Genomic DNA, 22,338 nt, shown 5'->3' with positions numbered 1-22,338 from the left:
TTTCGGTCTCGGCGTTTTCATCAAAGTGGCCAAGTACAGGAGGGCATTGCAGGCGACGCTTAGGTTCGTCGAAGGCATCTCCTTGCGGCGCTTCCCATTTAAAAGGTATGTCAGCCTTTGTAAGCTGCGTCAACGGTTCGGCGATCCGGGAAAAGTTTCTGACAAATCGTCGATAATAAGCGCACAGCCCAAGGAATCGGCGCACAGCTTTCTTGTCAGCAGGCGGTGGGAATTGTGCGATTGCAGCTGTTTTCTCCGGGTCTGGGCGAATACCGTTTTTGCTAACGATGTGACCTAGGAACCGGAGTTCTTCGTAGGCGAAGTGACACTTCTCTGCTTTTAGCGTTAGTCCCGTTGACTTGATGGCTTCCACCACTGTCTGTAGTTGTTTTAGGTGGTCTTCAAAGTTTGACGAGAAGACAACGTCGTCCAAATATACCAAACAAATTCGCCACTTCAAGCCTGCCAGGACTGTGTCCATTACTCGTTGAAATGTGGCTGGTGCGGAGCAGAGGCCAAATGGCATCACCTTGAACTCGAAAAGACCGTCCGGTGTGATGAATGCGGTCTTCTCGCGATCTCTTTCGTTGACCTCAATTTGCCAATATCTGCTTTTCAGGTCCATCGATGAGAAGTACCTTGCATTGCAGAGCCGGTCGAGAGTGTCGTCGATGCGGGGAAGCGGGTATACATCCTTCTTCGTTATGCTGTTCAAGCGGTGGTAATCAACGCAGAAGCGAAGTGTGCCGTCTTTCTTCTTCACCAAAACGACTGGTCCGCCCAGGGGCTGTTCGATGGCTGGATTACGTCATCACGCAGCATTTCCTCAACTTGATCGCGAATGGCCTGGCGTTCTCGCGGCGATACACGATAAGGGCTTCGGTGCAGAGGTCGGGCGTGTTCGTCCGTTATTATGCGGTGCTTGGCCAGTGGTGTTTGTCGTACCTTCGATGACGATGAGAAGCACTCCCCGTAGCTTCGAAGCAGACTGAGAATCTGGTCTTTCCTGTTGTGGGTCAATGCCGGGTTGATGTCAAATGTGGGTTGACGGAATAGGTCCGGTGCGTCTTCCAGCGTTTGGTCGTCGAGGGCGAATACATCTTTGAGGTCCGCTAATTCGTCGAGAAAAGCGATCGTCGTGCCCTTGTTGAGATGCCGGTATTCTTCGGTGAAGTTTGTTACCAGAACCTAAGCTTGACCTCTCCGGAATTTCGTGATGCCTCTTGCGATGCCGACACCTCGTTCTAAGAGCAATTGGATATTTCCTTCGACGATGCCTTCAGCGGTTCCGATGTTGGCGCTACCTACGCAGACTGCGATACTTGATCGGGGCGGGACGTTCAATTCTTCGTCGAGGACGTTTAGAGGGATGTGTTGCATCGACGTCGTCGTAGCAGGAATGGTTTGTCTGCAGAGAGCTTGATGAGCTTGGATCGCAGGTCGATGATAGCCCTATTTTCATTTAGGAAGTCCATGCCTAAAATCACGTCGCGGGAACAAGGCTGCAAGACCACAAAGCTGGTGGGGTAAGTACGCCCATTTACGGTTATTCTAGCAGTGCAGCGTCCCAATGGAGTAATAAGGTTGCCATCTGCGGTGCGAATCAGCGGGCCATCTCAAGCGGTGGTAACTTTTCTGAGCTGAGAGGCTAACGGTCCACTAATGACTGAATAGTCAGCTCCGGTGTCTACTAGGGCAGTGTCTCTGCGACCGTCGATATCAACTTCAAGGTCACTTGTTCGCGTCCTCGCATTGCACGTGGGCCTTAGTGTCCGATCTCGGCTCCGTCGTTTTTTCAGGTCATGGCCGGGGCATACCGTTGTTACTTCGCTGGGCGGCGGTGTCTGCTTGCAGTCTGGTCGTGTTGTCGTCGATGACGTCGTGTGGGGCGGCGGTGAAATGGCTGCATCGTCGTTAGTGTTCGTCGTCGGCGGAGGATCTTCGTTCTTTCGCCATTGAGCAACCTCACCTCCAAACGTTGCTGCCTTTAGTTTCCCCTACGGGGGCTAGGAGACCGTCCTTGCACATAACCGCGGCCCGGCGACGCAATTCGGGCATTGTACGGTGAAGGGGAGCGTGACAGACGCCTTGGCGACGAGTGCTCTCCGCTGCGCAGGAAGTCGTTGATTTCCTGTGGTCGCTCGCCAGGACGGGGTCGTGGGGCGTCGACAGCGAAACCACGGAGGCCGATCCGCCTGTACGGGCAGTGACGGAGGATGTGTCCTGCCTCACCACAATGGAAGTAGAGCGGTCGGTTGTTTGCTGTCCGCCAGGCGTCGCACTTTCTGGGGCTTGGGGGTCGTTGGTAGGCTTGGCGAGCGGCGGCCAAGGGGCGGTTTTCAGGAACAGGGCGGTAACGGTGAGGGCTCGGAAAGTCATCACGTCGGGGCGCAGGGCGACGTAATGCACCAGCGTAGTTCATCGCTGTTGCCTCTTGTGCTGGAACAGTCGCAGCCGTCGCTTGAGGAACGCCCAGCGCCTGCTGGACTTCTTCACGGACGACGTCCGCGAGTGTCGCCACCTGAGGTTGTTGCGATGATGGCATCAGTCGGCGGAGCTCCTCTCGCACAATCTCCCGGATGAGGTCCCGAAGGTTCTCTCCGCTTGTAAGTGCGCTGGGGTAGTGGCATCAGTAGTTCGGTAGAAGTGGTCGTTTGTAGTGGCGCATCCGGGTGTACAACGTCTTCTCGATGGTCGATGCTTCACTTTCAAATTCTTCCGCAGTTCTCGGCGGATTCCGGACAAGCCCCGCAAAAAGCGACTCTTTAACGCCCCACATTAGGAATTTCACTTTTTCACCTTCGATCATAATAGGGTCGGCGCGGCGAAACAGGCGTTTCATCTCCTCTACGTATACCAGGACGGGCTCGTTTGGTAGTTGAATCCTTGATTGGAGGAGGGTCAGAGCTCTTTCTTTTCGGACAGAACTTGTAAAGGCCATCAAGAACTGTGCTTTGAATATCTCCCAATCCTTGAAAGAAGTCTCGTGATTTTCAAACCAAATTCGGGCATGTCCTTGAAGAACAAAGTAGACCTGCCTGAATTTCGCAGCGTCGTTCCAGCCGTTGAAATCTGCCACACGGTCGAAACGGTCCATCCAATCTCCCGCATCTTCATCCGGTAGTCGGTGACCTGTAGGCTCGTCTTCCAGGGCGACAGGAACACGGCTTGGGTCTTCGCTCGAAGGATCAAAGCCAGCACCTCCACCAGATGTCACGTAGTGGTGACGAGGTCGACGACACAAATGAAGGGGTCGATGATTGCACTAAAAAAACTCTTTATTTGGGCTGACTTGCGCCCGCAAAAGAACTAAGCAACTTGGCGGAGGCGATAGAAACAAACGTGCTCGTCGATCGTCGAACAAAGAATGCCCGTCACACTCGGCAACGCTCAATTTAAAGGCTGCACAGAACAATCTCGATAACGTCGCAAACAGCTACCAGCACGGGCTGGAACATTATGGAAAGACACCCGAGTGGCCGGAACCTTCAAGACAGATCTCGGTGCATCTTGCGCTACAACAAAACTGATAAAGGTGGGACTCGCGACATGGAGCATTAACAAACAAGGATTACGGAACTGATACGCGGTCCAGAATCAGAGTGATAAGCCTGTATGCCGGCGGCTGTTAAAAAACCAGAAATACTGTTTTGAAGGTTTCGCGGCAATATCTAGCCACGGCTCTAGCATCATACGATATATCATCACAGATATTCATACAATAGATGAGTTCGGCAAAACAAAAATGTCAGCATGAGTGCGCAATATGGAAAACGTAAATAAAACTTTTATTCCGATGGCAGAATTGGGGGTCCATAGACAACTTTACGAGCGAATGTCGGGGAAAATATTTCATTCAGCTTTTGGGCTTGAATCATGTGAAAACAGTACGGGAGATGTACTTGGATTTCTTACAGTTTAGACTTAATAGGTGTGCCTGATATCAATTATTTTCCATAACTCTTGCTTTCTGCACAGTTAATAGCATCGTTTCACTTACCTGGAAAGAGACTATTGATATTAGGTACTGTTTAGAAATGTAAAATGACCGGCAATAACACTTTGCAAGAAATTTATGCTGCTGGAGGTGCAAGTGTTTTCTACAAGTATGTGACATACAAATATCAGGCCAAGAAAGGTAAAGAACAGCACAAGATAACAGTTGTATACATTTCAGTTCATTTTGTTACCTTAAAGATCCCTCACGGGGTATTACATAAGGCGTGGGATGAGCAGATAAGGTACAAGACAATGCAATATGTGATAATGTACAAAAAATGTTGTTTAGATTGCTAGCAAACGATAAAGCGCAAGTGATGTCGACACACATCGGGGTATTTCGTTTCTCTATTAGGTATTGCAGTCACGAAATTATAATAAACTTCAAAAATATTTCATGTATGACCTCAACGCGTTCAACCGAGAAAAAGTTACCATCTACAACGGTGTCTACATTTTAGCGCAACAGGCTTCTTCTATCACTGACAGACTTTTCAGGCAATACAGTAGAAGGTATAGGACCTTGTACGAGATTTGAATAAGCTCAGGTTTGGATATTGCCATCTGATGCAAGGATAGGGCTGTGGTAGTGAGTGTTGTCAATAACCTCAGCATCATTATGAATCTTCTTGAACTATACACAGATAGTTTGCACCGCAAATAAAGCATGCTTAAAATAGCAGGATGGGAAATATAAAGAGGCCTAAACGTAGGCGTAATGCCAGAGTATTGGGAGCATCCACCTAACGTTACTAACCTGTGAATTGAGCTGCAGACTGCCGTAATCTTATTTCAAACCGGTCAAATTCTGTCATTTTATTTCATTGAGTATGTCGGGCATTCTCATAGAAAGGTTAAAGATGCTTGACTTAAAACGTTCTGCTCCAGCAGAGTATCCTTTTCATTTTGCTTAGAAACAGCCGAGGAAGTTGCAAGATGCATCGCAGCACATTTTTTGATTGAATTGATAGGGCCTTTTTTTCAGCAAGAAATTTACACTGTGTCGCACGTTCTGCTTCAGAGATAGATGATCATTTTCTTTTTGCAGTGCTTTCGCTGCTTTCGCATCAATAATATCTACTAATCCGCGAGCACTGACACAGGTCAATGACTAGATTCACAATAAAGTTTATTCTGTTTCAAATGAGCTCGGTATCAAAAAATATATCATTTTTGGGAAACTTCGTGCGAAAAAAAAAAACTGTTTGGTATTTTCCTTTTGTTCGACCCTCTCCGCACATCCTTGAAGCATAGCATAGTTTTCTGTTCTTAGATTCGTGAAGAAAAATAACGCACTCTAGAATTTCTGGAAAGACAGTTGCACATTCTTCAAACCAAAAGAAACGGTAATACACGGATACTATACTTTTCCGAAAATCGCTGCATTATATTTTTTCGGCTGCTCCTCGCTTAGTTACAAGCAGGCGCGGAAACTGAGCTCTAGCAATGCTTTGGGCGATTTTAGACGGAACGAAATAAGCCATAGCAGCGGGTTCCACGTCAACCCTATAACCCACTAAGAGAGGAAAACGTTACTCCGTGCTTTCCGTCGTTTCCATGACGTCTGTTGAACAGCGTTCACGGACTTCATTTGCGGAAAGTCTTGGCTAGGGACGATGCGAATCTACCTTCACCATTGACTGAAGGGCTCGTTTAGTAACATAAAATGCGTCTGGGCACAGGAATGTTCTTGGAAGTAGTTATATGTGGCTTCCACGCGGCATCATTACTTATTCTAGCTAAGAGCTGCTAAGGTCTTGCTCGTTGGGGTTTGTCATTAGGGTTAACTTTCTACGCACCAAAACTGAAGAAGCAAAAAAGAAGCAAGCAGTCATTTTGAACGTGTTCGATCTTTTAGAGCTTTGCCCAGGAGCCAGTCTGTTAAAAAATGCTCGCTCGGAGGTTACGTTCAATCTTGGCTTGTTCAGAAAAAAGAAACTCTCTGTAGGAGCTGGTATTACCGAATGATGGCGAACCGTTCAGGCAGCTGCGTGCACAAATCTGTCGAAGAGAGAAAAATGGGAACGGAACAATCGGTCAGATTGTTTTTCTTTAAAGCATGGAAATGGCACATTAATTTCTTCACTGTATACAGACTAGGGGTTAACGTGAGCGAGTCGGGTATGTTTTACATTTCCAGTCCTGTTCTTCGTGCGTGATAGTGCTTATCTATTCATTTCACTTATTAAGCGTCCATAGATGTTCATGCATGATAATATGGCTGCACTCGAATAGCTGGCATTGTTTAGTTTCCTTTCTTCTACTCAGAATGCCTTATTTTTGACGCAATGTGATGTTGTTGTTTTGTTTTTTTCAATCTGGCTGTTATACTGGTGGAGGCTGAATCCGGTCTAGAAGCCGTCTGACCTCAACTTCTCGACTGGCCCGCTCGACCAGGCCCAGCTCGCCCGTATGTTTTACGGGTGTGCCAACAAGGATGAGTTCATTAAGAGCGCCATTGAATTCATGAAACATCTGCTTTAGAAAGTCAGATTGCTCATCGAGAAACACACAGATATCCCGCTTTTTGTGAGGGACAGTCACCGAAACATTTTACCATAGAGAGAGCGCATTCGCGGAAATTGTACACTCCTTGACCTGCCTCATTAACCTTGTCTTGCGTAGACTGTGAGATAATTTCCGGCTACGGCAGGTTAAGGCAATGGTGGCACCCCTATTATAGAAGGAACTTTCATATAAAATTATGATGCATACGTCTAGGGGACTTAATGCAAGCTCTAACAGGGACGGAAGAAGCTTAATGCTTCCTTTGTTTTGCATATAGTAAATGCAGTTTCCTTTTTTACACTTCCATTCCTGCCTTATTAGACGCGTCATTTGAAGCAAGATATTAGAACTCAAATTCCGAAAAAGAAATGCAATGATGGCATATACACTAGCCCTCCATATCCTGCCAACGCTTGAAAACCTCATATAAAAAGTACCACTCGCATAACATCCGTAGGACAGCTATGAGCGGCATTAAAAAAATTTGCAAATGTTGGCAGCTTTTGCAACCTTTGCATCGCAAAATTTTGATTTCACATGTACATGCACGAATAACATGCACACGCACGAAAATTACAAGCAACAACGTTTTTACCTCTTTCCGAAGCAGTCGTATGCACAAACGCACAAACAAAACGTCGTTCCGTGACGTTGATTTTTTTTTCTGTGTAAATTTGCCCAGAAACGCGTGCCCCTCTGCACGAGGGCGATTGCACGGAGAAGCTCATCCAACATTAGAAGGCTAAATATGCATTTACTTGCCCAAGAGTTAATGCTTCACAGAAGGAAATTTATCACCAAGAAAATTATTTTACTGTTTGGGCACACAGAATAGTGTAAAAAAATTATTCCAAGAACACTGAAGTATCTGCACTAGAGAGGTGCGTAAGACTTAGCGTTGTTGTCTTCTCCGCGTAATATGTCAGCGACATGTCGCAAGTCACAGATACTGCGCATTTCCTTTCCTGTAAAGCACTTATAGAACGCCAGTGAAATTTGATGCGCCGCTGAAATTTGATGAATCGAAAATTACAGGGTGTATTTAAAGGTGCCTACTTGCATAAATACAAAATTATTGCGAGTTATCTGCCTATACCCGTTATTTTCTGGCATTTACACATTGTTGTATACACACGTCCTTTTGCGCTTCCTCGGCCGATGTTGTTATCGCTATCATTACTTATCATTATTACTATCACTATTAACACAAATGACTATCTTGCCAGAAAGGATTTGTTCTGACGACGTCAACTATACATTTACGTCACATGTGCCTTTACCTAAATTTATGTTGAGTTACAATATAAGTCGTATCTATCTTATCTTATTAACCCCAACTAACACTACATTACCTCTAACTTTATCACTAACTTTGTATTTTATTCGATGATTACTGTTAGTGTCGCCCTAAATTCATATTCACTTACGTCATCAGCGCTACCTGTCTTATCTCAATTCATTAACGGAACTCTAAATACGAACGCGTGTACAGCGTATTCTCATTAATGACCTTCTGTTAATTGCCTGGTTATCGCCTTCCATTCTTGTCCAGTTCTCTAATCTGCCTTGGCCTGTTCGCGCGCCATTGTTTGCCCTCATGCAACCGTTCGCTGTTAAGCGTTGTTGTCGTACGTCCCAGCGCCTTGGCAGCCCTTTGTCACTGCCACCGGCGAATTGATGAAATGGCGCCCTGTAATCCATTTACCCGGCACTCGTTCAGCCTCCCACGCCAGCGAGCCAGTCAAGAGGGAGCACGACGGCAACGGCACATGTCTCGGAAGACCCATGAATTCACACGCGTCGATGGAATTAGCGCCGGAAGTGCAGAGCTCGATACACATTTTCTCTCCCTCTTCATTCCTCTCCCAAAGGGCGCAAGCCAGCGCGGGCCCAAGGCAGCACAGTGTTCGGTATCTTCTCTCGCCTATTCGCCGTTATGGCTTGACGGGCGTAGCTAGGTGAGCCATCTCATCTAATTGTGCACCTGCACGGAATCGACCTGCCGAGGGCCTTCTACACTACCCTCCCCAACTTCCCGTCTGTAGCTGGATTGTGGCCCAGTGGAAATAGCGAGTCGAGAGGCGGGGTTCGCGGAACCACTAATGCATTTGGAGGCCGGTAATTTGCCATGGTAAGGTGTGGCCACTCCGCCTAAGTTTATTTTTATCTCTGCATCTTCATACTAACCGATCAACAGCTCTTTTTATATTTTTATTTTGCGAGGAAGTTTTATGTAACAATGCTGCTTGACGTATTATGCGCTTTTCGCCAGATTTGTTACACTAACTACCAAAGTAATCAAAAATATACCTTGGCCAACAACTGTACGTGTACAACAAGTTCTATTTGCTTGTAGTCAATAACAGCAAGACCACATTCACATTTTAAGTGACGCGCCGGTATCTGACTTGTAGCACACGTAAATTCTACTCTTGGTACATTGAAATCTGTAAAAACAAAATGACTCACAACTCGCCATTCCGTTCCAATTCAGGGCCAACACAAAACGAAAATAAGGCTAATGTCATTGCACGTCACTGCTGTCCTAATTCGGGCATGTCACACATTGCATCACTTTCACGAAGACTAGGTATGTACACGATTTTTGTTAAAAATTGCACTGGATCCTGGTCCCAAGCCAAACCAAAGTTCTTCCGGAACAGACTAACCTGTAAATGCGAAGCAGAGTTGCCTGCACGTGCAAGTATGCCTGCTTTTCTTGCCTAGAGAAACGAGTGCAACCCCCTCCCTCATTTCTCCCCCTACCTTCGCGGTCTTTTAAATCTTATCCCCTTTCTAATAACATATTTTCCCAGTGACGAAATTAAAGTTACGCAACAGTGGGCATATGTACAAAATATATGTTCAATCTGTTTTGCCATCACATCAAAGCAGCATTTCTTGTTGTCGGTTGCGAAATAGTTGTTTACAGGGTGTTTAAAGTAAGCAGCAAATGTGACAAAATCTTGAAGTTACGTTAAACGTCTTCGTCGCAGGCTTCGCTTGTCTGAAGTGTGTCTAGAAGTTTGTATATTAGGAGTGCAATGAATAAAGCAGAATTTTAGCACGGTTGCTCTTCTGAGAGGGAAGGCTATTGATTGTTTTCTGCTTGTATGTCTATGCGAATGCATTCTATCGTATGATGACGTAATGATAATAGCAATTTCTCTCTTTGCTTCAACCGAGGATGATAGTTACGTTCCATCGTTAACACTGTTTTGTGACAAAATGGTAGGTGGCATGACTACATGGTGACATGGTGTCCTCTGAGCCGAGCGGGAGGACCCTTGCATTTCGGGGTTTACATGTGCCGCTATGTAAGCAGCGGCAGCTTGTTTACCAGCACGAAAATTAAAAACTAACATATCTGAGTAACGGATAGACTTGAACGAGGCATATGCGTAAATGGTGTGCTATTTTCAAAGCCCCTTGCCTAGTTTTGTTCAAGCAAGTGAAACCAACCCGGGTGGCGGGCAACCTACGCTCTAAATTGCTAATAACTATACACCTTCAGGAACGGTAGTATTCTTTTTTTTTTCGTTTTCTTTGTTCAAAGCCACTGCTGCGCAATTTTTTATATTGCTGGACACGAAGGGGAAACTAGATGACTTTCAACTCATTTCATTGGCACGATCTCTCTCTCAGATGTTCGGGAATACAAACATAATTTGCTGAGTGTACGCCACAAGAAATCGCACTGGCTGTGCACGCAAGTTTTCTGCAGGGCGCCGTGCACCATCCTGTGATTCTTGGGCGCGTCGGTTGTTGCTGATAAGGCCTCACGCGATGCCAAACAATGCAGCGCTGGCGAAAAAGTCGCATGCTTGCTCCCTCTGTACGTGTTCTAAGTGCGCTGCCAGGCGTAGTGTCCTAGGCCATCATTGCAGGTGACAGCGACCGAGCCGCTCGCCCTGAGTCTGCATGAACAGACGTATACTTTGCTAATGTTTCTTTTTGTTTGCTTCCTTCACGCGGTATGCACAAATAAAGACGCAGGGGCTTCGATTTTTAACGCACGCGGCAAAGCCTCCGACCGCAGTCAGACAAACGGTGGCTCGGCGCAGACACAGGACAAGAAACGAGGCAGGCAACGAAGCAGAACAGTGGCGACGGACCCTGTCCAATCTGGGGCTAAATACGCCGCAAATACACGAAGAATGGTCATGACAGCTAGACACTGGTGCTGCGGGACGTGTAACAGTGTCGCGTTTCTTTCCTTCGCAGAACCATAGCGGGCGCAGCCCGTCGATGCCGAGGGCTCCGTCTTGATTACCGTCTTTTTCTTTTCATCTCGCTATATTTCATTGTTATGCTCTTTGAGAACATTTATTTTTTTTTCAGTAGCACTCCTGCTCTTACCAGTTTGTCTTGATGTCAACAATATCATAACACGTGCATTCGAGTTAAGATTTATCATTTATATTCAATCCAACGGGAGTCATATAAACTTGTCGCGGGTGTGTTAACTTTCCCTGTTAATCTTTTTTCGCTTTTGGTGGTACATTGTGTGCGTTTCACGCTGTAGAGGCTGGTTGGTTTTCCTAGTCATAGATCTAAACTCTGCGTATGGTGAGCTAATTCAGCTGGAATTAAAGTACATCAGACATTGGAAAGGTCACAACATTCCTCAGCTATGATTCGTCTAGGCTGCCACTGGCGAAAATAGTTTCATTCGGTAAATAGGGAACAATGAGCTATTGACGGCTGATATCGTTTTAAACCTAAGTTGGCTTCAAAGTGACGTGTGTAGCAAGAAAGTTTCCCGAAGTCGTAAGCAGCAATGCAACTACATTACGTGTTCATGGGCGTATATACAATATTTACCACAGGCGGCACGCAACACAGGGACTTCATATCCCAGATTTTGCATGTGTCATAGTGCTGCCTCCAGTGGGTAAATTTTTCAAAGCTGCGTATGCTGACTTATTCAATTTCTGGCGCTCGTTTGAAATCGGGGATGCCGCTTGAAAGCGGGAACCGATTTTCAGAATTATTCACTTGTTGAAGTCATTTCCCGGGAACATCAGCCTGAGGATGTCGCCACAACCGCCCTTGCAATAGCCGTGTTAGCCGAGTCTTCAAGCACAGTACTCTCTGTGAAGTGATCGTGAAGGTGTGGCTACAATATTGTATATGCGTGTCAGCCGAGCCATTGAGCATGCCACTCTCGTGTAGATATAGATTCAACCACTAATTCGGTAGTGCCAGCTGCAGTGCCGTTTTACGGTAAAAGAAGTAAGAATGTGCTGCCATCTCGTTTGTGCCCAGTAATGGTTATTGTGGAAAAAACAGCAAAATGAAAATTAATGTCAGTGTGCTTCTCGGTGACAGCTCAGGTTTCAAAACATCTGATGGTCTAAACTAATCTGAAAGCTTCCAACAAGGCGTCCCTCTTGTTCCATGCATCGCTTCAGGCCATTATACTCTAGTCATACCTTATGAACCTTATCACATGCCGGTATAATAAAGGTAGCTTGGTTCGCTATGAACTCAATGCAATAAAATATAGAGGTCTTGAATGGTTGTCTTTAACTATAGGTATTCGTTGTGAACATTTCAATCACAATTTTTATTTGAGAGGTATTTTTGCAACAGTAAATATCAAGCGAATGAATGTTGTGATTAACAGATCTTGCATAAAACCCGGCAACCTGATTAGGTTTTACACCGTTAGTAACTAGCAGCCGTGATTCCTCCGAGTGATTATGGGAAGTATTGCGCAAATTAGGCATGATTTCCTAGTGCCACTCGAAATCAACAACTTTCGTGTAGTCAAAAAGGGCTTGCGGTTGCAATGCAGGAACGTTATGAGCACATCATACCGATTAAGAGATGTGTCATCGATGTGTTTGTACGTTTGGTTGATGGCGTAGTTTAACCGTACGCGACACGACTTTGAATCTTGAACTGTGTTTTATTTTTACAGCGAAGCAACAATTGCTTCGTTAAATGTTGTTTTTTCTGTGAAAGGTACCACTTAGCCCAGCAACTGGTTTTACTTCACTACTTAACCGCCCCCCCCCCCACCCCCCGAAATTGGCTAACATGCGCGGACGATTAACGGGTTATGACAATACAAAACAAGGCTGCTCTAAGAAGCATATAATGCCTTGCGTCAAATATGTCCCACCGGAGTTATTTATCAAGTCGCCTTAAGCTATGGCTAGGTATATGCCGGCCAGTGTGGCCGACTTGTGAATAATCGGGCTGCAGAGCACAATTGTTCTATGAGAAACAGTTCGAATTTACATCCACCTGCCCAATGCTAATCGGGCGATTTCAGATAAACGTGTGAACCAGAGCTCACAGGAATTAGGAATTTAAGCAGGAGCAGGGGCACCCTCGCCCGTGAGTTGCTCGAAGCCTCTTATGTCGAAAGGATGGGATCAGTGTCATCAGTAATACATAAGAATCACTATTTAGTGGGAAAAGTGTTGTTAATCTTTTTTAGATAGAGGAGGACTAACGTGAGATATATACCTCCCGACGGGCTGGAAGCATTTGTTTTTTGAGGATGGTCAAAATGTTTCTTTTTTTGGTCATCTCGAAGAAGTTTTATTTTGGTGTCGTTTTGAAAAAGAAGGTGTAGTCAGTACTTGCCATTTATGTGTCTATGTGTGAGTTCGTATTTTTGAGTTCATGGGCGGAATATTTCCGCTTCGTTCACCTTTTACCACACGTTTGAGCTCTAAAACTATCTGTCCGTTCATATAAGAGCTACAGCAATGCAATTCAAAATACGTGACCAGAGACGCTATAAAAGATAGTTCCAGAATAAATGATAGTCGAAGGGATACTTTGATTACAAAAGCTGCCACGAGGCTGGAGCGGCTGCGGTGAGTGCTAAGAAAGCATGAAGCTCATGAATTAAATGCACCCATAAGCACTGCTTGTGACCTACAGATCATTTTACGACCCTTGGAGAAACCAGTTCGACAGGGCTTTTAAGAAGGAGGGGGGGGGGAGTAGTCAGCACTTTCCTGTGCTACAAAAGGAGCCTAGCTCCCCAATATGACAGCACCCTTCACTCCTTTGTAAAATCGTGTATAATGGACTGCGAAATGTTCTAGGTAAATGCAGAAAGTACACAAGGAAGCAAGCAGGTATATGGATGCCCGGGTCAGTAGTCCTAGGTAGGCTTGGAGAATGCGACAAAGACTGAAATTTGCGCACGAACATTATTTCTCAGAAATATGCGTTACAAACGCTGGCTAGTTCAGTACGCAAGTGCTAATAGCGCAGTTCAGGAAATACAACGGCGGTGGAATGTAGTACGGAAAAAGCTGCGTTCAAAAATGATGACCATCCTCTGGAAGTTTCGGATAGTGTGTAGCTTTACTGTTAACACGGCTGAGCCGTTAGTTCACCTTCGGTGGGGCCATCTGCAGACACAATGGCGGCTCCGTACCCTTAAACTGAACTAACACATCTTCAGTGGTAAAATAGTAGCGACATGCTAGTGGGCGTTCTGTGTTTCAGTGTTTAACACTAAAAAATGAGCAGTGGGCGCCATTCTGTTCATCCCCGTGTATGAGTTGAGAGTAACGGAAAAGGCTTCCGTGGAAACAGGCAGTGAAGGCCGCGTCGAACACTACAATTCAGTAAATTATGATACTAAGCTTCAATATAAGAACTGCCAGCTTCATATCTGCCTTAGAGTGATTGATAAGGCCGAAGGTTGGATATATTTGTGCAGACAAATTGATATTGGCAGTCTTGTGTCAACGTTTTTCGTAGCGTCCAGAGGAAACCAAAGACAGGGTTTTGTGCAACCATTCTTCATAGCATTTCCGCCCTATGTGTGATGCGTGAAAAAAACAGATCGTCTCATACTTGTTTGATTGAAATAGTGTTGGCTGCATCTTCTCTTTAGAAAGAAGTGTTTTTCCGTGCGCATTTTCTCTCAGAACTTCACATTTTATATCTATATTAGAGGTTTGACAGCAGATATAACACGAAGACGGTCGTTATATTTTGAATTACATCACTGATTTCTGCAATAGAATGAATGCACGCGGCGTGCCAGCGCTACCACTGCGTAGATTCATGAGCTTCAATGGAGAATTTATATCAAACCTATGAATGTGAACCGCTGTGGTGGGCGGAGAGGTCAACGCTTAAAGAGCAGATAATGAGCAACGGCCAGACTGCCAAGCACCTGTAGAGAATTCTTATCTCACACTCGACATAGGGAGGGATCAGGATTCAATTTCAGACTAATTCCTGCGCTCCGGCAGTTTCAACTCGCAGCACGTGTGGCAGCAGACGCCGCGGCTTGCATTGGTGCCCCCAGATTTAGGTGTGTCCTCATTTGTCTTTGATAATATTTCGCTTGTGCTCTTTCGAACGGTGACTTAGATGGTCTATCAGAGACTGTGGTGTCGGAATTAGATTTGTGAAGCATTTAGGTTACACAGGTCCTTTTCTAGTTAAGCGAGGGGTGTTCGTGGCAGTGCTCTGATATTTGGTAATAAGCATCGGATCATACATTGCGGAATATGAGTCCACGTTCAGCAATTAACGTCGACAAACATGGCTATATGCCATGTGTTTGTTCATTATATGCACAGAAACAATCAGCCTAGTTAGTTATCGTGATAGGTCTTACCACTTTAAAACAACCACTTAATGCAGACACGCGCCCAGTACATGTTAGGCTTTCATTCTCGTTTAGAAAACTGAATCAAAGGGACGGATTATGAAGCTATAGTTTAAACTCGGGAACTGAGCACAAATGTCGCTCGTTGATATTTGAGGCAGTAGGGCTCCATAGGCACAGTTATCTTTTGCGTTGGTGTAAAGCGGCATATACTACGTAGATAACACAATACACTAGCTTCACTGGTCATCGACCTCCCTTCTTCATGTTGTGTTATTCCTCTCATGACCAGTCATGCGTTTCCAGAAGTTTTCACATAGATCCTAATATATTTAACTCTTCTGTCACCACTGCATAACTCTGTAAGGAAGGTGATACCCATAAAAACCAAAGTGCTTCAAATAAACAATAACTATATCAAAAATCAAGCTACGATCTGCACAGGCTTTGTTTCTGTTAAGTGTTCATTGATGGTCATACCGCGGTTTCTATTATGGTCGTTTGGGGCGTGTCACTCTGCGTGAGTATAAAACTGTTCAAATTCTTCCGGCGCTACAAATAAGTCAGACGAGGATGCTGGCATTTTAAAAAGCAAAAATGTTTATCCAGAGTGTCTACTCGTCATGTTTCCTGCAGTATCTGTTCAGCTAGGGGACAGACACTGCAGTCAGGTCCAGGATTCTGTGACAGCTTTAGTCTGAGGCAGCTGGGATATATTTTAAGACACGCTCATGTACATGCCGATGGGTATGATCAATGCTCCCGGTGCATAGCAAAATTTTGCGTTTCAAGTTTTCCCTGGGCTCGAAGTGAGTAGGTCCGCCTGCTATATAACAGCAAAATCTTGCGCGTTTGGAAATAATTTTGAAGCAGTCATGAAATATTGAGATACATTTTCGTGAACATATATGAACCTGTTTTACGCTCATCAGACATACAATTTCCTCGCTTTGATGCACATGACGCTCTGAACATCCTTTTTCTGTCGACGGGCACGCCTGCCCAGACAGCCACTGACTTCTGAGGGAATAATTATTATTGGCGATATGATCAACAAATTGCTTCCGTCTTACGAGCGTCTTGGATTGCAATATGTCCTCGCCCAGCATATATCAGTGTTTGACTTCGCTCAGCCAGCCACTCCATCTTCGCTGCCAGTTTCTCATCTGAAACATTAGATTAACAGTATCACTACACTGCCCATCCGACAGAAACCATATCTGGCGTCTACAGCAGAGTTTAAAGTTATCAACGAATAAGCACGCGACATGCTGCAGATAGTAGTCATTCGAGAGTCACCTAGTCCGTGGGCTGCTCCTGTTCTAATGGAGCACAAGAAGGATGATTCGTGGCGTTTTTCCGTCGAATACCGTCGATTAAATACCGTCACAAAAAAAGACATTTACTCGCTTTCATGTATACTCGACCAGCCCATCCCTTGACCTCTCACTTCACAAGGACACCCCAATTATATAGTGTTCTGCATGTGAGTCTGCCTTCAAGCAGCTGAAGTATTTGTTAACATCTGGTCCTGTTCTGCACGACTGTGACCGATCTTCGCCTACTGAAGTCCACACAGAAGCCAGCGGCTTCGGTGCCGTCCTTCTCCAACTTCATAACGGCCTCCAGCGCGTTGTTGTGTATGCAAGCCGAACTTTGACCAAAGCGGAAGGGAACTACACAATAAATGAGTTGGAGTAATTGGCGGTCTTGTTTGCTGTCGTGAAGTTTGTGCCATATCTACATGGGCGTAATTTCAATATCAACGCTGATCAACACTCTTTGTGTTGAATTGTTGGCCTGCGCGATCCATCTACTTACTCGTCTACTTACTCGTTGGGCCTTGCGCCTGCAGGAGTATGACTTCGCTGTCTCAAATAAAATCGGACGCCGCCGGTGTGTCACTCTTCCCGCTACCAGATACAGCAAGGAGCGACGATGACTTTGATAACTGTCTATCTGCCCTTTCCGTAGAATTTCCCAGTATTGAGACCACAGAGCAAGAGCAGCGGAGAAATCCTGCTCTTGAATTGTTCTTCGACCAAGCCCACATGTCGGCGCCAGGGAATTCGTTCGTCATTCATAAATACTTACTTTTTAGGATTTCTTTAGTTGAGGGTGCACGCTTGCTTCTCATCGTCCAGAAAGCCTTCGTGGCGCTGTCCTTCAAGCTATGCACAATAATATTGTATCCGGCCATTCCAGCTTTGCCCGTACATACTACCGAACAAGGCAACAATTCTATTTGCCCGGATTGTACAAGGCAGTGCGGCAGTACGTCGCCAGCGGCGTCCAGTGCCAACAGTTCCGGCAACTCAAAACTTCCCGCTGTTGGTCCGCTCCATTCTATCAGCCCGCCGCATACCCTATTTTAGAAAATTGGCATACACTTGATTAGTCCACTTGCCAAGTCAGCAAACCGCTCCCGCTGGATTTTGTGTGCGTCAACTACTGCACACGATAGGTAGAGACCACTGCTATAATATCTGTCAGATTAGGAGACGTTTCCACCTTTTTGCTGAACTCCATATGGCACTCCTCGAGTCACCATCAGTGACCGTGGTCGTCAAATCACTGCCGATATCTTCGAAGAGTTCCTCATATTATGCCACTGTGATTATCGACACTCTACACCCTATCCTCTACAGACGAAAGGCCTCACAGAGCGCATAAATCGCATCGACGAACTTATTGGCGATGTAAGTTGACAGCGACCACAAGAACTGGGACACAGTGCTGCCTTTTGTCACTTACGCGTATAATACTGCTCAGCACGAGATCACCGGGTATTCATCGTCCTTTCTAATCTACGCCCGCATGCCACAAACCTTTGTCGACATAATTCTGCCTTTTTACGTCCATCCCGATGCATTCGTTTCGGGTACTCTATGCAGCGCAGAGGAAGCGCGCCGACTTCTCGCCTGAAAACCCTCAGGACAACAACCAACCAATTACGTCCATCCCGATGCATTCGTTTCGGATACTCTATGCAGCGCAGAGGAAGCACGCCGACTTGCTCGGATGAAAAACCTTAGAACAACAACCAACCAATTACGTCCATCCCGATGCATTCGTTTCGGACACTCTATGCAGCGCAGAGGAAGCACGCCGACTTGATCGCCTGAAAACCATCAGGACAACAACCAACCAGTTACGTCCATCCCGATGCATTCGTTTTGGATACTCTATGCAGCGCAGAGGAAGCGCCCCGACTTGCTCGCCTGAAAACCATCAGGACAACAACCAACCAATTACGTCAATCCCGATGCATTCGTTTCGGACACTCTATGCAGCGCAGAGGAAGCACGCCGACTTGATCGCCTGAAAACCATCAGGACAACAACCAACCAGTTACGTCCATCCCGATGCATTCGTTTCGGATACTCTATGCAGCGCAGAGGAAGCGCCCCGACTTGCTCGCCTGAAAACCATCAGGACAACAACCAACCAATTACGTCCATCCCGATGCATTCGTTTCGGATACTCTATGCAGCGCAGAGGAAGCGCCCCGACTTGCTCGCCTGAAAACCCTCAGGACAACAACCAACCAATTACGTCCATCCCGATGCATTCGTTTCGGATACTCTATGCAGCGCAGAGGAAGCGCCCCGACTTGCTCGCCTGAAAACTATCAGGACAACAACCAACCAATTACGTCCATCCCGATGCATTCGTTTCGGATACTCTATGCAGCGCAGAGGAAGCGCCCCGACTTGCTCGCCTGAAAACCCTCAGGACAACAACCAACCAATTACGTCCATCCCGATGCATTCGTTTCGGATACTCTATGCAGCGCAGAGGAAGCGCCCCGACTTGCTCGCCTGAAAACCATCAGGACAACAACCAACCAATTACGTCCATCCCGATGCATTCGTTTCGGATACTCTATGCAGCGCAGAGGAAGCGCCCCGACTTGCTCGCCTGAAAACCATCAGGACAACAACCAACCAATTACGTCCATCCCGATGCATTCGTTTTGGATACTCTATGCAGCGCAGAGGAAGCGCGCCTACTTGATCGCCTGAAAACCATCAGGACAACAACCAACCAATTACGTCCATCCCGATGCATTCGTTTCGGATACTCTATGCAGCGCAGAGGAAGCGCCCCGACTTGCTCGCCTGAAAACCATCAGGACAACACCCAACCAATTACGTCCATCCCGATGCATTCGTTTCGGACACTCTATGCAGCGCAGAGGAAGCACGCCGACTTGCTCGCCTGAAAACCCTCAGGACAACAACCAACCAATTACGTCCATCCCGATCCATTCGTTTCGGATACTCTATGCAGCGCAGAGGAAGCGCCCTGACTTGCTCGCCTAAAAACCATCAGGAGAACAACCAACCAATTACGTCCATCCCGATGCATTCGTTTCGGATACTCTATGCAGCGCAGAGGAAGCGCGCCGACTTGATCGCCTGAAAACCATCAGGACAACAACCAACCAATTACGTCCATCCCGATGCATTCGTTTCGGATACTCTATGCAGCGCAGAGGAAGCGCGCCGACTTGCTCGCCTGAAAACCCTCAGGACAACAACCAACCAATTACGTCCATCCCGATGCATTTGTTTCGGGTACTCTATGCAGCGCAGAGGAAGCGCGCCGACTTGCTCGCCTGAAAACCCTCAGGACAACAACCAACCAATTACGTCCATCCCGATGCATTCGTTTCGGATACTCTATGCAGCGGAGAGGAAGCGCGCCGACTTGCTCGCCTGAAAACCCTCAGGACAACAACCAACCAATTACGTCCATCCCGAGGCATCCGTTTCGGATACTCTATGCAGCGCAGAGGAAGCGCGCCGACTTGCTCGCCTGAAAACCCTCAGAACAACAACCAACCAATTACGTCCATCCCGATGCATCCGTTTCGGATACTCTATGCAGCGCAGAGGAAGCGCGCTGACTTTGTTTGCCTGAAAACCCTCAGGACAACAACCAACCAATTACGTCCATCCCGATGCATTCGTTTCGGATACTCTATGCAGCGCAGAGGAAGCGCGCTGACTTTGTTTGCCTGAAAACCCTCAGGACAACAACTAACCAATTACGTCCATCCCGATGTATTTGTTTCGGATACTCTATGCAGCGCAGAGGAAGCGCGCCGACTTGCTCACCTGAAAACCCTCAGGACAACAATCAAATAATTGTTCATCCCGATGCATCCGTTTCGGATACTCTATGCAGCGCAGAGGAAGCTCGCCGACTTGCTCGCCTGAAAACCCTCAGAACAACAACCAACCAATTACGTCCATCCAGATGCATTCGTTTCGGATACTCTATGCAGCGCAGAGGAAGCGCGCCGACTTTCTCGCCTGAAAACCCTCAGGACAACAACCAACCAATTACGTCCATCCCGATGCATTCATTTCGGATACTCTATGCAGCGCAGAGGAAGCGCGCCGGCTTGCTCGCCTGAAAACCCTCAGGACAACAACCAACCAATTACGTCCATCCCGATGCATCCGTTTCGGATACTCTATGCAGCGCAGAGGAAGCGCGCCGGCTTGCTCGCCTGAAAACCCTTAGGAAAACAACCAACCAATTACGTCCATCCCGATGCATCCGTTTCGGATACTCTATGCAGCGCAGAGGAAGCGCGCCGACTTGCTGGCCTGAAAACCCTCAGGACAAAAACCAACGAATTACGTCCACCCCGATGCATCTGTTTCGGATACTCTATGCAGCGCATAGGAAGCGCGCCGACTTGCTCGCCTGAAAACCCTCAGGACAACAACCAACCAATCTCGTCCATCCCGATGCATCCGTTTCGGATACTCTATGCAGCGCAGAGGAAGCGCGCCGACTTTCTCGCCTGAAAACCCTCAGGACAACAACCAACCAATTACGTCCATCCCGATGCATTCGTTTCGGATACTCTATGCAGCGCAGAGGAAGCGCCCCGACTTGCTCGCCTGAAAACCCTCAGGACAACAACCAACCAATTACGTCCATCCCGATGCATCCGTTTCGGATACTCTATGCAGCGCAGAGGAAGCGCGCCGACTTGCTCGCCTGAAAACCCTCAGGACAACAACCAACCAATTACGTCCATCCCGATGCATCCGTTTCGGATACTCTATGCAGCGCAGAGGAAGCGCGCTGACTTTCTCGCCTGAAAACCCTCAGGACAGCAACCAACCAATTACGTCCATCCCGATGCATTCGTTTCGGATACTCTATGCAGCGCAGAGGAAGCGCGTCGACTTGCTCGCCTGAAAACCCTCAGGACAACAACCAACCAATTACGTCCATCCCGATGCATTCGTTTCGGATACTCTATGCAGCGCAGAGGAAGCGCGCCGACTTGCTCGCCTGAAAACCCTCAGAACAACAACCAACCAATTACGTCTATCCCGATGCATCCGTTTCGGATACTCTATGCAGCGCAGAGGAAGCGCGCCGACTTGATCGCCTGAAAACCCTCAGGACAACAACCAACCAATTACGTCCATCCCGATGCATTCGTTTCGGATACTCTATGCAGCGCAGAGGAAGCGCGCCGACTTGCTCGCCTGAAAATCCTCAGGACAACAACCAACCAATTACGTCCTTCCCGATGCATCCGTTTCTAATACTCTATGCAGCGCAGAGGAAGCGCGCTGACTTTGTTTGCCTGAAAACCCTCAGGACAACAACCAACCAATTACGTCCATCCCGATGCATTCGTTTCGGATACTCTATGCAGCGCAGAGGAAGTGCGCCGACTTGCTCGCCTGAAAATCCTCAGAACAAAAAGTTGCACTAAGGCACGCTACGATGACGGCCCCATCGCAGTTACGTATGCTCACGATGAACACGTTTGCTCTGGACTCCGAAGCACCAGTGAGACCACTATCAGAAATTCCTCTGCATTAACTCCGGTCCCTTCGTCGTCCTCGAGCGCCTCAGTGACGTCAATTACGTTATTTCTAAAGCTAGCTCGAGTCATCGCTGAAGCCACAGGGCCGAGGTGGCGCACGTCGGATGCATAAGCCTTGCCGGTGGCCGGCTGAATAATGTAGTTGCTCGAGGACGAGCTTGGATTGAGCCGGAGAAAGTGATACGCTGCGCTCAGAAGCGGTGGGCTGAAGATGGAAAAATTAAATCTCTAAGATGCTAATTAGAATATTTTAAAGTGTCCAGTAGCCAAATGAATATCTGAAATAACGGAGGTCGAACGCAAGACCTCGGTCCCATCCCACCGAACGTCCGAAGGCTGTCCAGGAGACAACCAGAGTGACCTT

The sequence above is a fragment of the Amblyomma maculatum genome, chromosome 6, assembly GCF_055883805.1.
Source record: "Amblyomma maculatum isolate TAMU_Amacu chromosome 6, ASM5588380v1, whole genome shotgun sequence".
NCBI classification, from domain to species: Eukaryota; Metazoa; Arthropoda; class Arachnida; order Ixodida; family Ixodidae; genus Amblyomma; species Amblyomma maculatum.
This window is presented reverse-complemented; position numbering follows the sequence as displayed.